Source organism: Mya arenaria, chromosome 1 (genome assembly GCF_026914265.1).
Source record: "Mya arenaria isolate MELC-2E11 chromosome 1, ASM2691426v1".
Lineage (NCBI taxonomy): Eukaryota > Metazoa > Mollusca > Bivalvia > Myida > Myidae > Mya > Mya arenaria.
In genome coordinates this window covers 51468218-51493037 of record NC_069122.1, presented here as the reverse complement: position 1 = coordinate 51493037, position 24820 = coordinate 51468218, and the positions used below count along the sequence as shown (strand labels likewise).

Genomic DNA, 24820 nt, shown 5'->3' with positions numbered 1-24820 from the left:
TTGCATGTTTTTGTTCGTTTATCAAATATACGCATGCACTAGCGGATTTAGAGGGGGCGCATCCGGCGCGCGCCCCCTCTAAAATCGTCAAAGTTTACTTTTTATGTCAATTTAGGAGATAAAAAATAATAAAATACGCCCATAATGCATCATTTCCAACTACAAATTGTTAATTTTTCTTGATTGCTTAACCCCCAATCCATATGCAAACAGTTTATGCCATACACTTTCGGTTCAGAGGGAGGGATGCATGTCAAAAGGTTGCGCCCCTAAGCTACGCCCCCTCTAACGTTGATTCCTGGATCCGCCCCTGCGCATGTACTTTGCTTATCAATATCATGTCCACGTGTTTGTGAATGGAGGATAAAGATACTGTAGTAATGTTTCAAAGATGAATATCGTTAAACACGTTGAATAAATATTAACATATTTTTAAATCACATTTATGAGAGTTAGGCGAAGATTTTGTGATGGATTTTATATTTGCTACTGTACAATAGGGGAGGTTACTGCGTAGGAGACGAACATTTTCTTAAACCGGTTTAGCATCAAATCAAGTAGGACCTACTCCGGTGAGCTCAGACGAACATTCGTGTAAAAAATGGATTGAAATGGACAATCATAAAATTTTGGGCTATGGACTTATTGAAGACAACTGTATGGTAAGTCTAAATGCCGTTTGTTTTCATGATGGTTTAAATGATAAGAATTGTTTGTTATTTTTGATCACGCACAGGTATGCGCCCCCCCCCCCCCCCCCCCCCCCACATAGTGACATTACTCCGCAAAGCTTTGTCTGCTTTTTCCCCGCAAAATTTCCTCGGGAATGGGCGTAACCTAGGTTCCCTTTGGTGCGAGGACATTTTACCATCAGTTCATTCCTGCAGGGAAGGAATTTAAGCGGGGGTTAGTCCACCTAAATGGCCTTCAGTCTTTTGAAGATTTTTAGACTATGGCAGACTCGAGACAGGGATACATAATGTAGTTAGTGTCGGTTAGAACCAGCCGCCCACCCGGGTAGCCCAGTTGGTTAGAGCGCCATGCTAGTGTTCCGGCGGTCGTGGGTTCGAGCCCCACACCGGGCGCACTTTTCCTCCCAGGTTAACTTTAATAACAAATGTCAAAATAATAAAAAGTATCCCTGATTGCTAATTATTGTAGCTTTATAAAGCCGGGGTTGGCTGGACCGAAAATCCCCACTATTCCCCGGACCTGAGGAGGCCATGGTTACAATTGACTGCAATCAATTTTTTGAAAAAAAAGAAGGTAAAAAGTGTTAAAAAAGTGTTATTGTTTATCCTTCAAACTAAATTCAATTGACGCCAAGTCTATTGCTAACTATTGCACCAGTCAATTGTACATAGAAACAGTGATTCGTCACAATCATGAGCTTATTTGTTTGTCATACTGTACCAAATTATTTGGGAATATTGTTAGCACATGTTTTAATAATACCATTTTACCTCAGGACAATTTTTCAATAAGAACTCAGTCAAGTATGAAATATTTCCATTTTGGAAGAATGCTGTAGATCTTTTACATTTGAAGATTTGGAAATTATTATTGGTTATTCTTTAAAAAGTGTCAAAATTTGAGTAGATCTATGGTAATGCAATTAGTAGCTCAAAATTTTAATCCTTCAATTGTTATTTTAAAAACCGTTTTACTTAATGATAAAGGAAATTTATTCATTTTATTAAACAGATGTGCACAAGAAGGTATGCAATTCTAATTTTGTTAATTTTATCCAAAATTGAAAACTTATGACTAAGTATCTGTAGATGTTGATATATATTATATATACAATTGACTGTTTTTATTGCTTATTAGTGTTGGGAATCGGACTGAAATATTACTATATAGATAATCGGTTTATGAAAACAATCAATGATCGATTATTAATCGTTTTAATCATTATTTAACTATCTTAGGTCATCATATATAAGGCATATAGATAAACTACATGAACCAGTTTAAGAAAAAATGTTCCCTTACAATATTATTTGTACATTTAGTTGTATAAATTACATTATTTATTCAGAACGCAACTATACTAAAAAATAGTGTTTACAAGTTACTATTACAGATCATGAGACCGCAGGCTCTAAATTTTGTGTACAGTATTGAATACATGTGTAAAGTAAACACAAAGAAAAATATCAATTTCGTTTTGATAATCAGTCAGTAACAAGTAAAACAAACAGTTGAATATTCTGTGTTTTACAAGAACATTTTCTTTCAGAAAACTGAGAAAACTAAATTCTTACATGATATAAGAAGTAAACAATAACATTTTAAAACCACAAAAGTGTGATGTTGAGAACCAATCCTTTTGCAGTTAAATTACAAAGAAAATTTGTAATAAGGTACTGTAGTGAGCTACTGACATGATAATATGACTAGATAACACAACATAGTACCACATGAACATTTCAACATTAACATGTATTGACCAGAAACAAAATATATTTTCAAGACAATCTTTTAACTGGTAGTCGGTAGTGGTTACGTCTCTTGTTTCTATAATCGATTGTTCAAATTTCACTATCGATTGTCGCTGATGAAGGCCTTTCCGATCAATTGTCGATTATAACTGATCTTCGGCACAACACTATTGCTTATACTTCAGCGTTTTGAGATTTCATTAAGTTTCAAGTAATATTTTTCATATACTATATCAATATAATTTCCATGTTCTTTTTTTAGCTCACCTGTCACGTAGTGACAAGGTGAGCTTTTGTGATCACTCTTCGTCCGTCGTCCGTCCGTCCGTCCGTCCGTTCACAATTGCTTGTGAACACAATAGAGGTCACAATTTTGACCTAATCTTTATGAAACTTGGTCAGACTGATCATCTCTATAAAATCTAGGTCAAGTTCGATATTGGGTCATCTGGGGTCAAAAACTAGGTCACTAGGTCAATTAGTAGAAAAACCTTGTGAACACAATAGAGGTCACAATTTTAGCCTAATCTCAATGCAACTTGGTCAGAATGGTCATCTCTATAAAATCTAGGTCAAGTTCGATATTGGGTCATCCGCGGTCAATAATTAGGTCACTAGGTCAATTAGTAGAAAAACCTTGTGAACACAATAGAGGTCACAATTTTAGCCTAATCTCAATGCAACTTGGTCAGAATGATCATCTCTATAAAATGTAGGTCAAGTTCGATATTGGGTCATCCGCGGTCAACAACTAGGTCACTAGGTCAATTAGTACAAAAACCTTGTGAACACAATAGAGGTCACAATTTTAGCCTAATCTCAATGCAAGTTGGTCAGAATAATCATCTCTATAAAATCTAGGTCAAGTTCGATATTGGGTCATCCGCAGTCAATAACTAGGTCACTAGGTCAATTATTAGAAAAACCTTGTGAACACAACAGAGGTCACAATTTTGACCTAATCTTTATGAAACTTGGTCAGACTGATCATCTCTATGAAATCTAGGTCAAGTTCGATATTGGGTCATCTGGGGTCAAAAACTAGGTCAGTAGGTCAATTAGTAGAAATACCTTGTGAACACATTAGAGGTCACAATTTTAGCCTAATCTCAATGCAACTTGGTCAGAATGATCATCTCTATAAAATCTAGGTCAAGTTCGATATTGGGTCATCCGCGGTCAATAACTAGGTCACTAGGTCAATTAGTAGAAAAACCTTGTGAACACAATAGAGGTCACAATTTTAGCCTAATCTCAATGCAACTTGGTCAGAATGATCATCGCTATAAAATGTAGGTCAAGTTTGATATTGGGTCATTCACGGTCAATAACTAGGTCACTAGGTCAATTAGTACAAAAACCTTGTGAACACAATAGAGGTCACAATTTTAGCCTAATCTCAATGCAACTTGGTCAGAATGATCATCTCTATAAAATCTAGGTCAAGTTCGATATTGGGTCATCCGCGGTCAATAACTAGGTCACTAGGTCAATTAGTACAAAAACCTTGTGAACACAATAGAGGTCACAATTTTAGGCTAATCTTAATGCAACTTGGTCAGAATGATCATCTCTATAAAATCTGGGTCAAGTTCGATATTGGGTCATACGCAGTCAATAACTAGGTCACTAGGTCAATTATTAGAAAAACCTTGTGAACAAAATAGAGGTCACAATTTTAGCCTTATCTTAATGAAACTTGGTCAGAATGATCATCTTAACATAAGCTAGGTCAAGTTCCATATTGGGTCAACCCAGGTCAAAAACTAGGTCACTAGGTCAATTAGTAGAAAAACCTTGTGAACACAATAGAAGTCACAATTTTAGGCTTAACTCAATTCAACTTGGTCAGAATGATCATCTCTTAATAAAACCCTTTGAAGATGTTGTTTGTATTTTGTTTGCTCATTAATATACTATGACAACTTCCATTCATTCATGATTGTTAACAACAAAGTAAACTTGTCGCCTGGTGGCATCCATTAATTACTAACAATTAAGGAAGAACCAGTAACTCAAAATATTGATGCATTGCAATCCTGAAAGTCCCAATAGTATGGATCGATGGCAGGTAAGCGATACAGGGCCACCATGGCCCTATGGTTAGCTCACCTGTCACGCAGTGACATAATGAGCTTTTGTGACCACTTGATGTACGTCGTTCGTCAACATTTTGCTTCGAACAACATCTCCTTAACCCCTTGGCCAATCATGATGAAACTTGGCAGGGATGTTCCTTGCATGAAGCTCTACCAAAGTTGTTCAAAGACATGGATTCCATGCGAAACTCTGGTTGCCATGGTAACCGATAAGAAAAACTTAAAAAAATTTCTCCTCCAAAACCACAAGGCCTAGAGCTTTGATATTTGATATGTAGCATCACCTAATGGACCTCTACCAAGATTGTTCAAATTATGCCCCCGGGGTCAAAAATGACCCCGCCCCGGGTCACGTGGTTTACATAGACTTAGATATGGAAAACTTAACAAATCTTCTCCAAAACTAGAAGTCCTAGGGCTTTGATATTTGGCATGTATAATTACTTTATGGACATCTACCAAGATTGTTCTAATTATGCCTCTGGAGTCGCAAGTTTTACATAGGCTTATTTAGTGAAAACTTAAAATCTTGTCTAAAACCACAAGGCCTAGGCATTTGATATATGGTATGTAGCTTTACCTTGTGGTTCTCTACCGAGATTATTCAAATTATGCCCCTGAAGTGATAAGAGGCCCCACCTAGGGGGTCACAAGTTTTACATAGGCTTATATAAGGAAAGTGTTTAAAAATCTTCTTGTCTGAAAATGCAAGGCCTACGCATTCAATATTTGGTATGTATCATAACCAAGTGGTCCTCTACCAAGATTGTTCAATTTATGCCCCTGGGGGGAAGAGGCCCTATCCTGGGGGGAGTCACAAGTTTTGCATAGGCTTATATAGAACAAAAAACTTCTTGTCTAAACCAACAAGACATTGGCATTTTATATGTGGCATAACCTAGTGGCCCGCTACCAAGATTGTTCAATTTGTGCACCTGTGGTGGAAAGAGGCCTCACCCTGGGTGTCACAAGTTTTACATAGGCTTATATAGGAAAAAACTTTAAAATTTTCTTGTCTGAAGCCACAAGGACTAGGTCTTAAATATTTGGTTTGAAGCATTGCCTACTGAAAGGGTCATGTGGGGTAAAAAACTAGGTCAGTGGGACAAATAAAAGAGTGGCCTCTAGGGGCCATACTTTTCATTGGATCTTTATGATAATAGGTCAGAATGTTCACTTTATTTAGCAAAGCTACAGGTGAGCGATACAGGGCCATCATGGCCCTCTTGTTTTAATAATGATATAGATAGACTATACTAATTAGTGATGTTCTGATGATCAATTATAATGAAAAAATAACTGGTATGTTCCTGAAATCAGTTTTTCTTCTTTCATCTTGTCAATTTTGTTCAGTTGTAATCATTAACAATATGGCTAAAGCAACAACAACATTAATAGTGTTTTTTTTTGGTGAAATTTACTGCCTTACTGCCTTCTTCCCTTACAGAGTGAAAACTTGTCCATTTTTCACCATATTTTATGTTTTCCAAATTTGATAAGTGGAGATTTCATAACATTAATGAATAAAAAATCTTGAAAAGACTTACTATAAATTAACAAAATAATATATGCATAAAAATCTTTAAAACATGTAGTATATAGAATATTTTAGCACAAGCCCACAATCCTGCACTGGTGAAAATTATGTCATCGGGGCTTGTTCTAATTCTGAATTTAATATAGCAGGGCTTGAAAAAAAATATATGCCAAGCAATAGAGTAATAATTCAGGCTTGTTCATCCCAAACTCCTATTTCGATGATATATTTTGCCATTAAAATCTAAATTAGATATTTAAGCCTGATTTTGTATTTTTCCCAATGTCAACTTTTTTTCCCAAATTGTATTGTACAGTTGGTAAAAATAATTCCATAAAATACACTAACTAGATATTTTCAATCCTTTACCTGACATAAGTAGAGTAAAGGATGATGAGTTTTTGTACAAGAATAAAATTACAAGTACGGTACCAGGTATTGTCAAAAAATATTTCTTCTATTAATAAACAGCAACGTGAGTGGAACCGATTACCAATAGTCAAACCAGTGTGTGTATACCACGTGATAAATTACGTCATATATGCTACGTCGGAAGGCAACATTTTGCTTAAAATGAACACTTAAATTAAAGATACCTTTTCTTTTACACCACCATTATAAATGAAACAAAGGGCAGTCTATGCCGCTTAAAGAGCCCCGCATTTGTTTTATTACCAACATTTGATAAAGTCATTAGTTTCATCAAACGCTTCGCCCGTTTTCAAAATCATGTTTTGACAGTGCTCCGTCCGACGGCCGTTTTGTGAAAAGGTTTGTCGAAGTGTTTAAAGCAATTAAACTCGCAATCAAACTCTGGTAAATGGCCGAAAGCAAGGCTCCGTAGGTGGCGTAGACTGCGCTTTGTTTCATTTAAAATGGTGAAGAAATAGTAAAGTTATCTTTGTTTAAAGTCTTTTTAGCTCACCTGTCACTTGGTGACAAGGTGAGCTTTAGTGATCGCCTTTTATCCGGCATGCATCCGGCGTCGTCCGTCAACAATTTACTTAAAAGACATCTCCTCCTTAATCGCTGGGCCAATATTAATAAAACTTCATAGGGATGTCCCTTGGGTGGTCTTCTATCAAACTTGTTCAAAGAATTCAATTCCATGCAGAACCCTGGTTGCCATGGCAACCAAAAGGAAAAACTTTAAAAATCTTCTTCTCCCAGACCACAAAGCTTAGGCCGTTGATATTTGGTAGTTAGGATCACCAAATAGTCCTCTACCAAGATTGTTCAAATTATGGCCCTTGGGTCAAAATTGGCCCCGCCCCGGGGGGTCATGGGTTTTCTCTATATGGTTATAGTAAAAAAAATCAAAAATCTCCTCTGAACTTACGTTGCTTAGAGCTTAGATATTCGGCATGATTCATCGTCTAGTTGACCTCTACAAAGTTTGTTCAAATTATGGCCCTGGGGTCAAAATTGGCCCCAACCCGGGGGGTCATGGGTATTTTCTATATGTGTATAGTTAAAACTTTAAAAATCTTCTCCTCTGAACTTACTTGGACTAGAGCTTAGATATTTGGCATGATTCATCGTCTAGTGGACCTTTACAAAAATTGTTCAAATTATGGCCTTGGGGTCAAAATTGGCAACGCCCCCTGGGGGGTCATGGGTTTTCTCTATATGTTTATAGTGAAAACTTCAAAAATCTTCTTCTTTGAACTTACTTGGACTAGAGCTTAGATATTTGGCATGATTCATCGTCTAGTGGACCTCCACAAAGATTGTTCAAATTATGGCCCTGAGATCAAAATTGGCCCCGCCCCCTGGGGGTCATGGGTTTTCTCTATAATTGGTTATAGTAAAAAAAATCAAAAATCTCCTCTGAACTTACGTTGCTTAGGGCTTAGATATTTGGCATGATTCATCGTCTAGAGGACCTCTACAAAGATTGTTCAAATTATGGCCTTGGGGTCAAAATTGGCCCCGACCCCGGGGGGGTTAGGGTATTCTCTATATGTTTATAGTTAAAACTTCAAAAATCTTCTCCTCTGAACTTACTTGGACTAGAGCTTAGATATTTGGAATGATTCATCGTCTAGTGGACCTCTACAAAGATTGTTCAAATTATGGCCCTGAGATCAAAATTGGCCCCGCCCCCTGGGGGGTCATGGGTTTTCTCTATATGTTTATAGTGAAAACTTCAAAAATCATCTCCTCTGAACTTACGTGGCTTAGAGCTTAGATATTTGGCATGATTCATCGTCTAGTTGACCTCTACAAAGTTTGTTCAAATTATGGCCCTGGGGTCAAAATTGGCCACACCCCGGGGCTGATGGGTTTTCTCTATATGTGTTATAGTGAAAACTTAAAAAATCTGTGCAATATATGACAGGTGAGCAATTCAGAGCCATTTGGCGCTCTTGTTTTAAATCAAAATATTGCCTTCTGATGTAGCATTTATGACGCAATTTATCACGTGGTATACACACACTGCAAACAGGAACTGATTCCCAACACTTTAGTTCTTTAAGCATTCTGTGCAACTCTCCAAACTTGCCCTGGGCAGGGTCTGAAGTAAAAAAAAAATGACCTAATAAATATTCTGCTTTGTGGCATGTTATTAAATGCTTGATCAACACATATCCACTGAATATTATATATCTTAAAATGTCTGACCTCATCAAATGCAAAAGAATCAGTTACTACAATTCAAAAAAGATTTTGGTATTAATTTTCTGTCACATAGCTTAGACTTTAAAATTCTAATTAGCTCTTAAAACATGATTTAACATAAGTCATATATGCACTTGCCACTAGACCATTACAAGTTAAAAGGCCATAAATCACTGATTGTGTAAATCACTGATGGTGCAATCAATTGGAAACAAATGGAAATATTTTGCCTCCATTCAGAGTTTATTATATTGGTCAGGATTTTGATCCAATCACATTGTGTGTTATACCTAATCTGATGACAAAACAATTTTTAGGTGGAGCTAAATTAGTCCCACCCAATCAAGAAAGGAACATTACTTTGAATTTGTGTCATTAAGAAACAAAACTCTTCCATATTTCTGTATATTTTCTAAGCATTCTCGTTCATTTAGAATGACAAGTGTCATCTTTGATCCCATTTCTAAATGTAAATAAAATCCCGTATTGCTGTTAGCATTTCTTATTACATCATCATATCATTTTATGTTTAAATAATTGCTTTGCTTATTTATTAGACTAGTTAATAGTGAAACGTGTTTCTGTAATGAATATGGAATTCTTTATAATTGGAGATTTTGGAAATGGAAATTTAAGGGATTTGCTTTAAGAATGAAGGCAATGAAAAATAATAGATTTTACATAAAAAAGTTGTTAAAATTCAAATCTAAATCATACTCTTTACCTGATTTTTTTTATTGATTTTTTTATTCTTGAAGTAGAGATATATATGTCATATTTTCCATTTTAGATTTTTTAAAGAAAGTTGAAGAACTTGAGAAAAAGAAATTTTAGAAAGAAAATTTTCAGTCATATGATTAAGTGAATGTATCAGTTAGTCAGAGACCTAATGTTCTACTTTGCTTTGCAAATGCTTTGTCTTTTTAATTGTAGTGCAGTGAAAGTTGTGTTTCTTTTATGAATATATATGGTACTCTTTATATGGTACTCTTTATAATAGGAGATTTTACTTAATCATGCCCTTATTGAACAATTTGTTATAATATAAGGGAATGGTTTCTGGAGGAAAAATAATTAAAGTAATAGATTTTATAGTATCAAAAAGGCTATTGATTGAAAGTATTAAATTAAATCTTTAACAAACTCTTCACTTTGATAATAATTTAAAAATTGAATGATTCTAAAAATATCGAGCTATATGTAATAATTTAAACAAATTTGAAGAGCTTGAGAACCAGAAACTTACAACTTTTAATATTTAGTGTAGCATCTTTTCTGTACTAGATAGTGTGAAGGTTTTTTCTGCAGTCCTACTGTGGGGACATTTAAAAGTGTCTGACAAGTTTATGATATACACAGAATGGTGTCACTGTTTCCCACAAGGATCATAAAAACAATGAAAAGGCATTTTTCAAAGAACGAAGTCATTCAATACATAGGAAAAGCAATAAATAAGGCCATTTCATAGTAACTTAAATTTAGACTTAGAAAAAGAAAACTTACAAGTATGGTGGTGCCTAGAATTATGCTATTTAAATGACTTATTAGTATGTGGAAAATGCAGCTATTATAATTTCAACAACTTTAAGGTTTAAATGACAGTATATTAATTATAAATTATTATTCACAAGTAGTTTTAAGGTCAATATGTTTTAAATTTTATTGGGACATTCCTTAGTGGCGGTGGGGGACAATATTGTGCGAGTGTTCTTCAGGGTTGGAGCTGTGGAGGATGGTATATTAACGTTGACACACTTAAATAATTGTTGACACTCAAATAGGATTATCAAATATATATTTTGATATTTAAAATATCCAATCAAGTTCCATTTCTTGAAACACATATATGATATGTAAACGTGAATTAATCGCCAAATTATAATAAATTAAAGCTGCACTCTCACAGATTTACCAATATTACAACTGTTTTTTTATTTTTGTCTTGGAAAAAGCAAATTTTTGGTAAATATCTGCAAACCAATGATTGAAGATTGCTGACAAAAGCTAACATCAAAGATTGGCATATTTCGGTCAGAAATTAATGATTAATGGCTTAAGCCTTACTAACGATTTAAGAAAACTGCATAAAACATTAATATATATGTGTGGCATGTTAGTATTAAAAGTTTAGCAACTAAAAAAGAACACAAGTGATGCATTCAGTGACATATGAAACGATAAAATTGTATTGTTCAGAATTTAAGATATAAAGAAGAATATAGTAAAATTAATGTACATTTTTATTTATTTTTAATTCAATATACATAAATCACGGACCTATAAACCATAGTTTATAGGTCCATGACAATATATCATTGAAGGCTACTGATCCTGATCAAATTTTGATAAGAAATTTTTCAGTAGCAACTCTCTGACTGTTATCTTTGCCTTCATCTAAAAGCACCAAGTATTGTCATGGTAACTGTCTTTACTGTGTATAATTAAGATCTTAGTTGGTCATTTTCCTACTGATATTTATTAAATATAGTGAATTTGCCTGCTAATAGTTTAAATGATCTTATTGACAAAATAAATTGGAATGGTTGAAAAAGCATATCATTAAAATTTGCTGTTGGAATATATTCTGTGGAATAAATAATAGAATTATATAGAGATATATATAGTTAACTTAAATAAGTTTTGTTTTTAACTAAATTACATAAAAAAATGAATTGAACTGTTGTTTTTTCACACAAAAAATATTTGTTCATTCCTGGATCTTTTGATGAAAAAAATATGTTTTAGATCACCTGCATCATTGTCATAAAAAAAACATTAGCCTATTCAGATCACTAAAACTCAAAACATGTTCAAGAAGTGAAAGCCCAAAATTGGCAAATACTGAGACAAATGAACTTGGTTTTGTTATATATCAGTGTGTGTATATCACATGATATGTGCAGTCACAAATGCTGCAACAGAAGGCAATATTCCTTTGAATGACTTAAAAGTTAAAACAGAAGACAACTTTCATTTTTCTTCACCATTTTGAATTAACTAAAGGACAGACTATACAGCTGCAAAGAGCCCTGTATTTGTTTTCTTACTGGTGTTGATAAGGTGATTACTTTTCTCAAACACTTTAAAGCTGCACTCTCACGGATTTACCATTTTGACAAATCTTTTATTTTTTGTCTTTGAATGAGCCAATTTTTGCCAAAATATCTGCTATAAGTGATATAAGACTGCTGACATAAGATCTGACTAAACTAATTTTAATGGCATAAAGCAATACTAACAGTTTAAGAAAAATGCACAAGTATCCATTTTTTAAATTAAAATCGGTGATCTGATTTTTTGTCAGCACTCTTATATCACTGGTTTCCATTCATTTTCGCATAAAGTGGCTCATTCCAAGATAAAAAAAAACTTTTTCAAAACGATCAATCTGTGAGAGTGCAGCTTTAATATACCTGTAAAGACGTGTCATAGTGTGCCAAGAAACTAAACTATCAATCAAACTTTGGTAAAAGATCAAATGCGGGGCTCTGTGTGTGCGGGGCTCTGTGTGTGCGGCATAGACTGTGCTAATTTTTATTTAATATGATGAAGAGCTAGTTAAGTTATCTTCATATGAAGCAAAAAAAATGTTTCAATACCCTGTATGAATTTTCTTCACCGGATATTGATTCATAAAAAAACTTGCTGTAGGGTGCGGAGCTACTTTTCGCTATACATGTCTAAATGGGAAAATCTTCTCCTCAGATCCTGCTGGCCTGTTTTCAAAATAATGTCACAGAAATGCTCCTAAGGTTACCATCTGTCAAATTCCTTTACCATATGTTGATCCATAAAAAAATATGGTTTCAGAAGGGGGGATTAGTGGGTGTGGTAGTGGATCTTCACCAAAAGTGTTCAAATGTCCCTAAAGTGAAATATAGCCCTGAGTTATTTACACCCAATAAAGTAGAAGTCTTACACATTTATTTGTTCATGTTCTGTCAACAACTATGCCGTGTTATTTCAATTTTTATATAAATTATATTGTATTATGAAATATCATTGATAATATAATTATGTAGGATTTGAAAAAACAACAACTGCATACTGTTATAAATAAAATATGTATATTTTACCAATATATTATCGATGTTGGCCTGAATTTGTATTTTTCCGAGAGTCAATTTTGTTCCCCAATGTGCAAGGCACAAGCGGTGAAAATAATTCCAATAAAAGTCACTAATTATTATTATTGTTATTAATATTAATAAACTATTACTGTTTCAGGAGATAAACAGAAACACAGAGGTGCTATACATTCTGATGGAAAAGACAACAAAAGCATCTCCCATCATTTTGGCGTGGCTCAGATCAAGAGGAGAAATTTAAAAAAGGTAATAACTGAGCAACTAAGAACATGCAAGTTGCACTGGTTAGAGTGTAAGACCCATCTGCTTCATGAGAATTGATAATCATCAATGTATTAAATCAAGAAATTGAATGTAAGTGTCTTGTCTTTTGCAGTGTTTTTGAAATAGAATTTATTAAAAAAAAAAAAACTAAATTATCTTTTAATATGATTGTGAATGTGTGATGTTTTCTTCTGATCATTCTCTCTCAAAACCAGATATAGCAAACATATTTCAAGTAGTAGATTTTTTTGTTTTACTTGTAAATATAGTTCTGAGGTTGTATTTAAGGCAAAGCCTTTTTATTCTGCTCAATACAAACTTATTTTGTAAGAATTATGGCCCTTTGTAATTTTTAAACAAATACATTTTTTTTTATGTTTTTGTAAGCCCATTATAAAGGGACATTTAATATTTTCACCAGCTGCATTATAAAGTCAGACCAAAAGTGTCCAGTTAGTGTCCAAACAATAACTAATTTAGAATCCTTTCTCAAATCTGGTGAGCAATATATATTGGGCCATCTCTGTGTTTGTCTGACAAAAAAACAATAATCAATATTTGAGTTAAATTGACAAATGTTGTTGTAAAATGTTTTGTGAAGACATACAATTGGATTACTTTTGGGTTAATAGTATTATGGTTTCTGCACATAAAAATATTTAGAATAATATTTGGGTCAGTCGGTTCATGTTCAATATTACTGATAGTATAAGTGGAAGCAGTGACTTAAAATAAATTACCAAACAGTTTATGCTCAATTGCTTTGAGTTAACATACAAGATATGACACTTGGAATACTAGATATTGGTGGCATAAATAAAAGACCTTGTTTTGTCACATTAACTTGTAATCAAGCACTAACTTCCTCTAAATTCTCTTCAGGTGATGGTTGGGCACACACAAGAAGACATAGATCACAGGCGTATAGCATATGAGTAGACAGGAGTTTCACACTCTGCCAGACTTACTTCCTCAGACGAGCAGATTTAGGCTTCTCAAGATCACGCACTGCACACTAAGACATAGTCTTTAACTACAACAAGGCCTTAGGGGATGAAAGTACAGAGAGGTCCAATTGAAATCAGTTCTGTGCTGCGTCATTTCTTTATTCTAGAGGTTGATGGACATGATTTATGGCATCAAGTGTGCAGTTTGTCAACTAACTATCAACACAGCAGTCTTGTTCACCAGCTGCGCAACTTGAGCTTTTAGCTTTATTGCTTGAAGCCACTGTATAAGAGGAGGGAAGGTGCAGACTCATCAAAAAGTCTCAAGGTTGAAACTAGGAAGAGAAGTTTGTCAAGAGTGTGAATATTTGCTTTGAAAACAATTGTTACAATGATTTGGTTTCCTTTGAAACTTGATACATACTATGTGTATGTTAAATGAATTGAGATGCTTAAATAAAGAACCACTATTCAAATATCAGGAAACTGCATTTTTCATACTAAATTGGTAAATGATGTCACCATTTCCTGTATGTATTTAAATAAGATATGTTTCCACAATTAATATTTTTAGGGACTATTTCTCAACGTAATGAAATAGATTAAATTTGTACAGCGTTATATGAGCTTAATATGTGTTTTCTGTTTCCTTAAAATTGATGAAAAATTGTCAGAAGGTAATGAGACCAGTATCCATTACTACAATCATACAATAAAAAATACAGGGACAAGCCCACTGCTCATATAATATGATTAAACCTTGTTTAGGGGCATGAGGCAAACAGAGTTACTTTCAAATGTTAAAGATGCACTCCCACACTTTGGATGTTTTGACAACTGTTTTCATTTTTAGCTCTACTGGCCAAAGGCCAGAAGAGCTTATGCGATGGTAATGTGTACGTAGTATGTGCGTCTGTAAACAATCCTCGTTTACATGATACAGCCTACAGTTCCTTTCGAAAACCAGCCAGATCCGCCCATGCATGCCTAGTTTATGGGCCTTGATAGTATACAAAAATCAGTGTGTCAGTAGGCAATTGCTCGTTAACATGATACAGCCTTTTTGATTGTATCTCAATGAAACTTGTACAGTATCTACATATCCATATGAGCTCGGTTCCTTTTGAAAACCAGCCAGATCCGCCCATGCATGCCAAGATCATGGGCCTTGATAATAAAAAAAAATAGTGTGTCAGTAAACAATTGCTCGGTAACACGATACAGTCTTCAGTTTTGATTGTATCTTGATGAAACTTGTCCAGTATATCCATTAGAGCTCAGTTCCTTTCAAAAACCTGATCTGCCCATGTTTCCTGGATTATTGGCCTTGAAATTATTAGATGATGGGCCTTGATAGTATAAAAAATGCTATTATGTAATAAATGCTTGCGAATATGATACAGTCTTCAGTTTTGAGTATTCCGATACCCATAAGGGGTTGGTTCTTTTCGAAAACAGTGATGTTGACCACACAAACCCAGCCAGTAGAGCATAAGCCCTTTTGGGCCTCTTGTTTGTTTTGGATTGGTACCATCCAGTCTTTGCGAAAAATGCATGGAAACCAGTAATATAAGACTACTGACAAAAAATTCAATTGCAGACTTTTTTATTTAAGTTAAAACATTGATGTTTTATGCACTTTTCTTAAACCGTTAGTAACATTAATCTTCGAAGGAAATATGAAATCTGGGATTTGATGTTTTGTCAGCAATCTTTTACCATTGGTTTGTTGATATTTACGCAAAAATTTGCTCATTCCAAGACAAAACAAAAGTTGTTAAAACGGTATATCTGTGAGAATGCAGCTCTAAATGTTTTGGCAAACATGTTTTTGATTTGGCAGCACAATCAATCTTGAACATTGCTTGATTTTACTGCTGTATTAGAAATTACAGGGGTAATGGGGGATTTTTTTAGTGTTTTTATTGCTTTTTGTGATTCATACAGTCATACTTCATTCCCCAGGGCACAACTTACAAATAGACAGAACAGGAAAATGGTCATTTTAAAAGGTCAAGGACAATGCAAGTTGAACAATCATATTGTTCATGGCTTGTATTTTTGGTATATTTTGTTGCATATATGCTATAAAAAAGTTGAAAGTTAAAAATAACTTCATAGTTGAAATGATGGCTTTGAATGGTTTTGTCAGTTGAGAAACAGCACTATTAAGAAATATATGTTAATGGTACTTTATTATTTTAATCAATTTTAGATATTTGTATGAAAATTATTATCTTATTTTGTACATGAGACCTTTTAAACAATTATTTATAATTTAACAATGTGTAAATGATCAAAACTTAAAGCTGCACTTTCACAGATTGTCATTTTAGACACTTTAAAAAAATTGTCTCAAAAGCTGATTTGGTTATCATTCCTTTAATTCAGTCATATTAGATAATTCACAATAGAACCAATCAAAAATGTTTGGTAAGACTGCCGAAAAGTTCATTTACATTAAATTGTTCGTAATGCTACTATACCCATAAAACATCATTTTAGCCATAAATATGACAAAATGCAATCTGATCTTATTTCAGCAGTCTTATATATATAGACCCAATTTTAAGTGATATATGGGTCTATGCAAAAAATGGTCTATTTATAGACCAACAATAAGAGTGCCGGTAGTCAAAACGATCAATTAGTGAGATTGCAGCTTTAAATACACCTTTTAAGACCGCTGTAAAATTCCAATGGTTTGCCTCAATCTTTAAAGCTAGCATACTGTTTAATTGACAACCATACTTTTTGTTTAAAAGTGTCATGATATGTTTGTACAATGTGTTTATATAATTCATTAAAGAAGTCAAAACAAATTTGTTTATCTTGTAATTTGTTTTCTATTATTTAAATGACCCAGACGAAAATTGGGAACGTCAGTGCTAGTTCTTTTACTGCTAATATCCAATGAAGTTTCTATTGGTGTAGCAGCAAGGAGGTGTTACATTAAGGATGCATCATATAAACCAAATTATACATTCATATGCACAACATACAGGCGTGTAGCCACCTATACGTGAATACGCGGCTGAAAAAACATGGTTCTGAAAAAACCCCACTGAAGTAGCAGTATGCGAACTTGACTACATGATCCAAAAACTGGTTATTTTCCAGTACAAAATAATGCACATCGAAACGCCCAGAATGCACTAGATTGCACCATGGTTTTCAAAATTTTCTGAGGGGGGCATGCCCCCAAACCCCCCAGCACATTTATGAATCCACATGAATAGAGGGGTAGCTACGCCCCTGACATTATTGAAACAACAGTGTGGCTAAACAACACTTGTATGATTATCCTACGCAGTGATCTCCCATGGAAAATGCAATCGTCAAAGAATCTAAAGGGGATGTTAATATGGACTAGATTTAAAAATGTTTATTTCAGTCACGAAGAGAATCAACCATACTCCTCACTTGTTGGAGTAAGATGAAAAGTCCACTTACCGCGGGAAAGAAAGTACATTGAAAATATTCATTTGATTCAATTGACTTTATCTTTTTATAAATATGTTGCAATACATAAAATACGTTATTTTTTAATAATTGTTCACCCATGTTGAATTTTATTTGGCAAATTTATAAGAGATTTATATATTAAGAAACTCAGTTTTTTAGTATGTGAATGGTTTGGACCGGCTTCCTCAGCCGCTAAAGGGATATGTTTATGACATACTTTTTTAAATCTTTCTCACTTGAGTATTTGAGTGAATTTAAGCGAAGCGTACAGGGTTTTGAAAATGCATCTTTTACTTGGATTTTTTATAGCTTGTTATTACGAAATAAAGTATTGTGAATCAAACTAAGTGTTAAAGCTAAGCTATTGGTGGCTGGAACCCTAAATGTTGATATGTGCTAAAATATATAGTCTTTGAAGTCCAAAATTTTGAAATGCGTTACAAACACGATTCAACAAAAGGCTGTTGCACAATGAATTGATTGACATAATCTTCGAGTATGTGTTATCTGCACCGGCATGGGCTTGCTCCCATCGTTTTTTAAAAATGCAATTGAAGTATAAAAGAAAATCAACCTGGTTACTATTATTTCTGCAAATTTAGTACCAAGGAGTAAAATAAATATAAGTGTTCAGATGCATTACGAGAAAAAAAATATGTCTGGTGTTAAAACATGAGAGAGTCTCTTTAAACAGAAATGTTTTGGCAGATAGTCAGTCAGATGATCATAATTGTATAAATAATAGCTTTTAAACGTTGTTATTCCTGTTCATCAGAGGTCGGATGATAAATATAATGCATAGCATCATCGCACTGGAGTACGAGAACGTTGTATACAGAGTATGTTTAAACTGAACATGCGTCTGTTTATTTCGATGTCCTAAAACGTTTAAACTGTTTAAAGAAACTATAACATTATGAAACAACAATTCTGATTACAGAAACTCATTGGCTCAATCTTTCCACATCCGCCCCTCCTTCAGAACAGAAATTGAATGGCTTAAAATGTTGGGCCGGGGTAGGTGTACTCCTCTAATTTATAGTCCGAAATAGGGCATTTTTATCTTAATATTGTATTTTCCCCGTTATTGACTAAGAATGTATAAACGGACGACTGACTCACCCCCCCCCCCCCCCCTGAATCTGCAATTGAGTACATGCATTAATACCGTCTCCGTAGCCTATTGGTTAAGGCGTAGCCTATTGAAGTCGTAGTCGTGGGTTTATTCCATGGTCCATTTAGCTCGATCCCTTTGCCGCGTGATGCCTGCCTCTCGGTACTTTAAGGATGAAAGTGGTTTAGTGGTGTAGGTTTCTGCTTCTTACCCATGACTATGTGGGTTCGATCCCTACCAGGGGTACTATCTCATGGATGGCCTCTCAAAAATGACACAGTAACAGTTTCTAGCCACGGAACGGACTCGAGAATCACCTTTAGCAAAATCGAGCTTGTTTATTTTAGTTTAGTTAGATTTAACCAATGAAAGTTGTACCCCTTCATCGGTGCTTTGAAAAATAATTAAAGGACCCTGTTTGAAGCAAGTGCTTGCGCTTTCACGGGTAATCCTTGACTGAGTGGTCTTAAGGAATACATTCAGTGTTCTCTAACCTTAAAGTCGATTAAAATTTCAATATTATAACCAAGTACCACCAGGAAGTATCTTTGGAAAATGCAAAATTAAGCAAACAGTTTGATTTTTTAGATTTATTAGTGAAATATGCATTTTGATAAAACAGTTTTCTGAAAAGGAATAATAAAACTACACATCTGACGCAGTTGTATATAATAAAACTGCTTTAGATTACACACAAGTTGAAAATGCCGATGGTATACGCGAAATCAGGTAACAACTAACATCTTGCATTTGTTATTTTCTTGAATATTCTATCAATATTAAATTAATTAGCAATTATATGATGACACGTATATATCCCAACTTTTTTTTAACCCAGCAGCTGTAATACTGTGGAAATCTCCAACTGGTGATTTCTCCAACTTCTGTGTTCTCCAACTTCTGTATCTCCAATTGGTGAATTTTATCAATAGAAACTGACTGTGGAATTCTCCAATTGGAAATTTCTCCAATTGGAGAACCGTTTTTACAAAATCATAATTTTTGATTTTTTTTTTAGATTTTAATAAAGGTAATAACTCTAGTACTCAAAACATAAATAGAAATGTAATTTTCTGTTCCAAATTGTAATATTTGATTTTTTTCAAATTGCTGATTTTTTCCCCCGTTTTGGCTCATATGGAAAATTCTCCAATTGGAGTTTGCCAAAACCCCGCGGGGGACCTAAAATCCAATTGGTGGCCAACGGGAGAAATCAATTTTGGAATTAAAATTTTCATATTTCTTAAAACTTTTTTTTTAATTTTACTTAAAATATTTCTAATTTAATGGACAAACTTTCTATGTGTCGCTTTTGAAGTTGATATCTAAGATAATAAAAAAACTAAGTTTGCAAGTAAACCGGATTTGCAAACTTATACCGGATGCTGTTAGTTATTGATCGAAAATGCGTTTTCATTGAAGGGTAACCATGACCTTTGACCTAGAAAGTGATAGCATTCTTCTACTGTTCATGTTCAACCTGCCTATCAAGGTCGTGGGCCTTGGCGTGCAAGCTATAGTGATCAGAAACCAGACTGTCTGATTACTATATGCCGTCCTTTTGGGGCTTAAAAAGGCATTACCAATGCATAACATTACATTTGCCAGTAACATGGAATCATTATGTAACAGCCTAATATTTTATTGATGGCCACTGTAACTTTATAAGGTAGCTGTCCTGAATTACCAACTATGTTTTGTTACTGCTAAAGTACACTTTTTGACGAGATAATTTATTTTTTATCCCTTTATGTGAATCATGCTCCGGACTATTGAGGAAAATAAATTCCATTTTATAATGGAAAGTACCAAAATCATCTGAAAGTGAAACATAAGAAAAAACTCAGATTACAAAATACAAACCCTTTTGTATTTGAAATTCGACCATTCTTGAAAAGCATTCCAGCTGACATGAAGATTAAGGGTGTTCTTCCAAAACAAACATATCCAACATTTCAACAGCCGTTTTCTGTATTTCCCATTCATTCTTGGCTGGCAGTATACCGGGAATATAAACAAAGTACTCTAATCGTTTATTTGTGCCTGTCTCCGAATACATTTTTCCATAATTAAAGGGATAATTTGTTTATACTTGATTAATAATTTGGCTTAGCTAGCATATGCAATAAGCCTATAGTTCCACTTATTTCTCCCATCAATATCTGGCAGCTGAATAAATTGAGTACTGAATTCATAAACAGTTTTGTTAATAAAAATAAGGTGAGATAAAATCCATCTGTATGAAAGGTAACATCCATTCAGTTCAGTCGGAACACTTAACTAAGAGGCCACTAATAATAACTTAGTTGTTTGATGTTTTCCAACTGACTCACTGAAATAAGTGCAACCCTCAAATTATTATAGTGTCTATAGTAGTGTCTCTGCATGGTCTTCATATCTTTTTTCTGTTATTCACTAATGATTTACGGGGTAAAAGAACAAAAAAAAAAAAAAATAACAAGGGCTGAGTATTGCTAGGAATACAAAAGTCACCTTTGACGATTTTCAACAGTTGCTATCTGATAGCAAAAATATATTGAAATGATGAGCATTATTTCATGATTGCATGGTTTCTCACTTACAAGTTACAACCCACAGTCATGTACACAAAGTTCATATATGCATTATACATATTAATAAAAATTCGTTCATTCACATTTAATTATCTTCACAATAAGAAATGATATGTTTTGTTTATTATAATCTCCTTTTGACCGAATCTAAATCTCAGTTAAAAATGAAAAATTCTAATAAATAAGTTATTTCTATCAATATGACAGTTTTTATACTGTATAATATTAGACGATGCATTATCATAAAGGGTATAATTTTTGTTCCTAATTTGGTCAAAATTGATTTAGTAATGGTGAATGTTAAAACACGTGAACCATGACTATCTAATAATGCATGAAGATCTGCAAAATGCACATTATTATAAAATTGCAAATAAGATTTGTATTAAAAAAATATTAACCTTTAAATACGTTGTGTTTTTTTTAATTAATAACAGTAGCCACAAATTCCCTAGTTAAATAAGCGACCAAACATGGCTAAATATATTTTTCATCTGTACCTTAATAGGCATTTTTTTATTTTGATCATTTAAAGTGGAATGATGGAACACAGTGTTAATTAATAGTGCATTCATTATTTTTTTTGCATCAACCTGTATTCTGTGCCTAATTAAAGGCCATTAACTGCAACTCATAAAAGGATACATAACCAGTATGGGTTTAGTAAAACAATTAACTAAAATGTTTTTTTAGGCTGCTGCCAGTCACTATAAAACACAATGAAACCTGAGTGGATCTAATTGCAACTAAATATGATCATATACATGCAGCTGCAGCTTAGCAATTTCTTATTTTGCTTTTAATAAATTTTCAAGTAATTTTAGCAGATTTCAAATTAAACCAGAAAAAAACATCAAATTGTGTACCTTTCAATGGGGTTTGTTATTAAAGTCAACATTCTCTATAAGATACATTTTTTTAAATACATTAAACATAATATTCCATAGCCATTGACAACCTAAAGAAACAATAAATTGCCTCGATAAAGTATTTTTTTCTTGTTATGGACACCCCATTATCTTTCAACTCTCTCAGACATCATAAATATACATTTAGCTATATATTGTTTTAGATATTATCTCAAACAATTTATCATCAACAAAATCTACAATAAAAGTTAAATAAGTACAATATCTCGACTTATTATTCAACAGTAAATTACAAAAAGAAACTTTAAAATAACCCTTGGGTGAATGTAGTTGTCATTTCTGACTTATATAATACACAATGAAATAAAAATGAGCATTATCAAATTATCAAGTGGCGACTTTTGGTATCGAATGTATCATATCCGTGCACAATTACCTAATAAGGAAAATATTTCTCTTTGTAGTTTACCTTTTTATGTTATAAATGCTCAACATTGGTCTTTAAATCTGTATATACTTCATCATTATTCCTGCAGTATAAATAAATCATCAGAAATACTCAACCCTCTAAAAGGCTTGAATATAAACTGTTTAAATATAAAACAATTGTATGTTTATAGTGGCAAACAGCTCTGGGTGCTTCAGACAACAGTTAATTCCTGACAAGTCAGGTTTTAGACAGACCTATGCAATTAAAATAAGTCCACAATTTGGTCAAAAGACAAGGCTATTAATGCTTTTATGCCTAAAACACCTTGGACCCCAGGTGACAACAAATTTCTGGCTCCAATGTTAGGAAATAGACAACAAAATTAGCAGTTGGTCTAAATCTGCTTAGTATATGCCATTAAAACTGCCCCTCTACTCCCCCCCCAACCGCCACTCCCGGCCCCACCATGCCAAACACCGCTCCACCTCCATGGGAAAAACATTAACAAGTGCAAGTTACCAATAATCACTTTATAAACAAGGATCAAGAATTTTTAGGACACATGGGTCAGAATCTGTAAATTCCAAGATTTCTACAATAATCTGCATTAGAAAAGAAATCCATCATTTTAATTAAACTTAAATGAAGTTGAAAGTCTGACATACATTTAAATTAACACATCTTCCATCGAGTTTCAACCTTTAAGTATAACAGATCTGATATGTCAGAGCAAGCATCTATTACATTATTACATGAAAATTATTACCTTAATTCACTCAACTCCAATGATGGTCTTGTCCAAATTTTGAATGATCAAAAGTTTATCTAAAAAAAACAGCAAACTATTAAACTATTTAGCTAAATATTCTTCAGTACAGAGAACAGCAATTTATCAGGATATAACTTCTGCTCTGATCTTGTTTTAGCAATTATTTATGGCATAACCAACAGTTTGTCAATATGGTCAGATTTATTGGAATGACCTTCACTTCACACCAATATCGTCCCAACGACAAGCATTATTACATGTTTGCCAATCATAACCTGTAACAATAATGTCCCACTGGGTAATAAAATAATAATCACAACAAATGACAGTAATAAACCTGGTTGTAAAAACTGCCAATTTCGCGATATTGATGGATCGCGTATTAATGACTATAATGTGTTAATTATTACGAAGATGTCAATGTTGGTCGACATTGTTTATGATCCTATAAAATGAGAATTTATGAACAGTATTATTTGAACATTAAGTTGATGATTTTATTTTATTATTTCCTTATAATATTTAAAGGTGATCAAGTTTCTTCAATATAGTTTACGCAATAGGTACCGAGAGTGAGTCACAGACGGTATGAAATTTCTCTAATAGTTGAGTGCAATGACTGGAAACCGCAGATCCGGCGAATATAAAGTTGTCTAAATGTTATGAATTTTATTATTATATTGATGCAGAAATTGTGTGTTTCAGTCCATTACGGGGGCGTGTTAGCCAGCAAAAGCTAGGGGGTCATCTGTGGAAAAAATGCATTATTTGGTAAACTCACATGCTGTTAACAACTGATTATTTTTACATATGTGCTATCAGGGCCCGCATTGTAACAGTGGACACTGAGCGTCCTGAATTTGCAATTTTGCATTCCCAGCTCCTCTTGACTGATGCTATTTGTGCTGATTTGATTCAAAGCAAACTACTTATATCAACATGATTCCATTACGACATATATGCAATGAACAAAGAAATGTTCAACATTGCAAAATTGCAACTGTCGTTTATTGATCGAGGGTATTGTAAGACTTTGTTCAAAACACTGCTTATGAGGACTCACACAAGTACCTGTTAAGAAAGTTATTTGGAACTGATTTTTTTTGCAATTTAATGACTTTAAACATTTTTTTAACCACAAAAGTACATGGTGACTCAGGTGTGTATGTTATGCAATAATAGCTATAGCAATAATACACATTTTTTCGGTCGTTACCATCTATACACATATATATTGGGTGTATTAACCCTATAATAACAACATTTTCCCTCACCTGCATCATTTTTGCTGACTTCCCTACATATTGGAGTCAAATGTAATTATCCTACAAAATCCACAGAATATAACTCTTTCAGCATCTATTAATATTCACACTATTCACTTAATTCCAAAGTACTTAGTTAATAGTACAGTGAGGCCAGGGTAACATCTTATAATCCCTCTATAATTGGAAGCAAGCTGTAGCCGATTTAACAGCATGACATGGTTTTATCACACATATAAAAAACTCCTGACATATATTCTAGGTTGAGAAATATTGATTTATTACTAGAAATATAACATTTTGTCAGGAAACACAATCGAATCTTTATATGCAA

General features: G+C 33.7%; 1 protein-coding gene and 1 long non-coding RNA gene across 10 annotated transcripts in view; one reads left to right on the top strand and one right to left on the bottom strand.

The window, feature by feature from the left end:
- The window catches only part of LOC128234879 (zinc finger CCCH domain-containing protein 10-like), a 220587-nt gene that overhangs the window by 63024 nt on the left and 132743 nt on the right, over positions 1 to 24820 (bottom strand). For 7 of the 9 annotated variants that reach the window (XM_052949819.1, XM_052950260.1, XM_052949511.1 and 4 more), the window contains one exon: positions 23219 to 23277. The exons of the other annotated variants lie outside the window; for them this stretch is intronic. The gene's annotated coding sequence lies outside the window, so the exon portion shown is untranslated. The remainder of the gene's footprint in view (positions 1 to 23218; positions 23278 to 24820) is intronic. 9 annotated transcript variants of the gene reach the window in all.
- LOC128235611 (uncharacterized) lies at positions 577 to 16547 on the top strand. Its single transcript, XR_008261212.1, has 3 exons — positions 577 to 662; positions 12930 to 13036; positions 13937 to 16547. It is a non-coding gene; the product is annotated as an uncharacterized LOC128235611 (long non-coding RNA).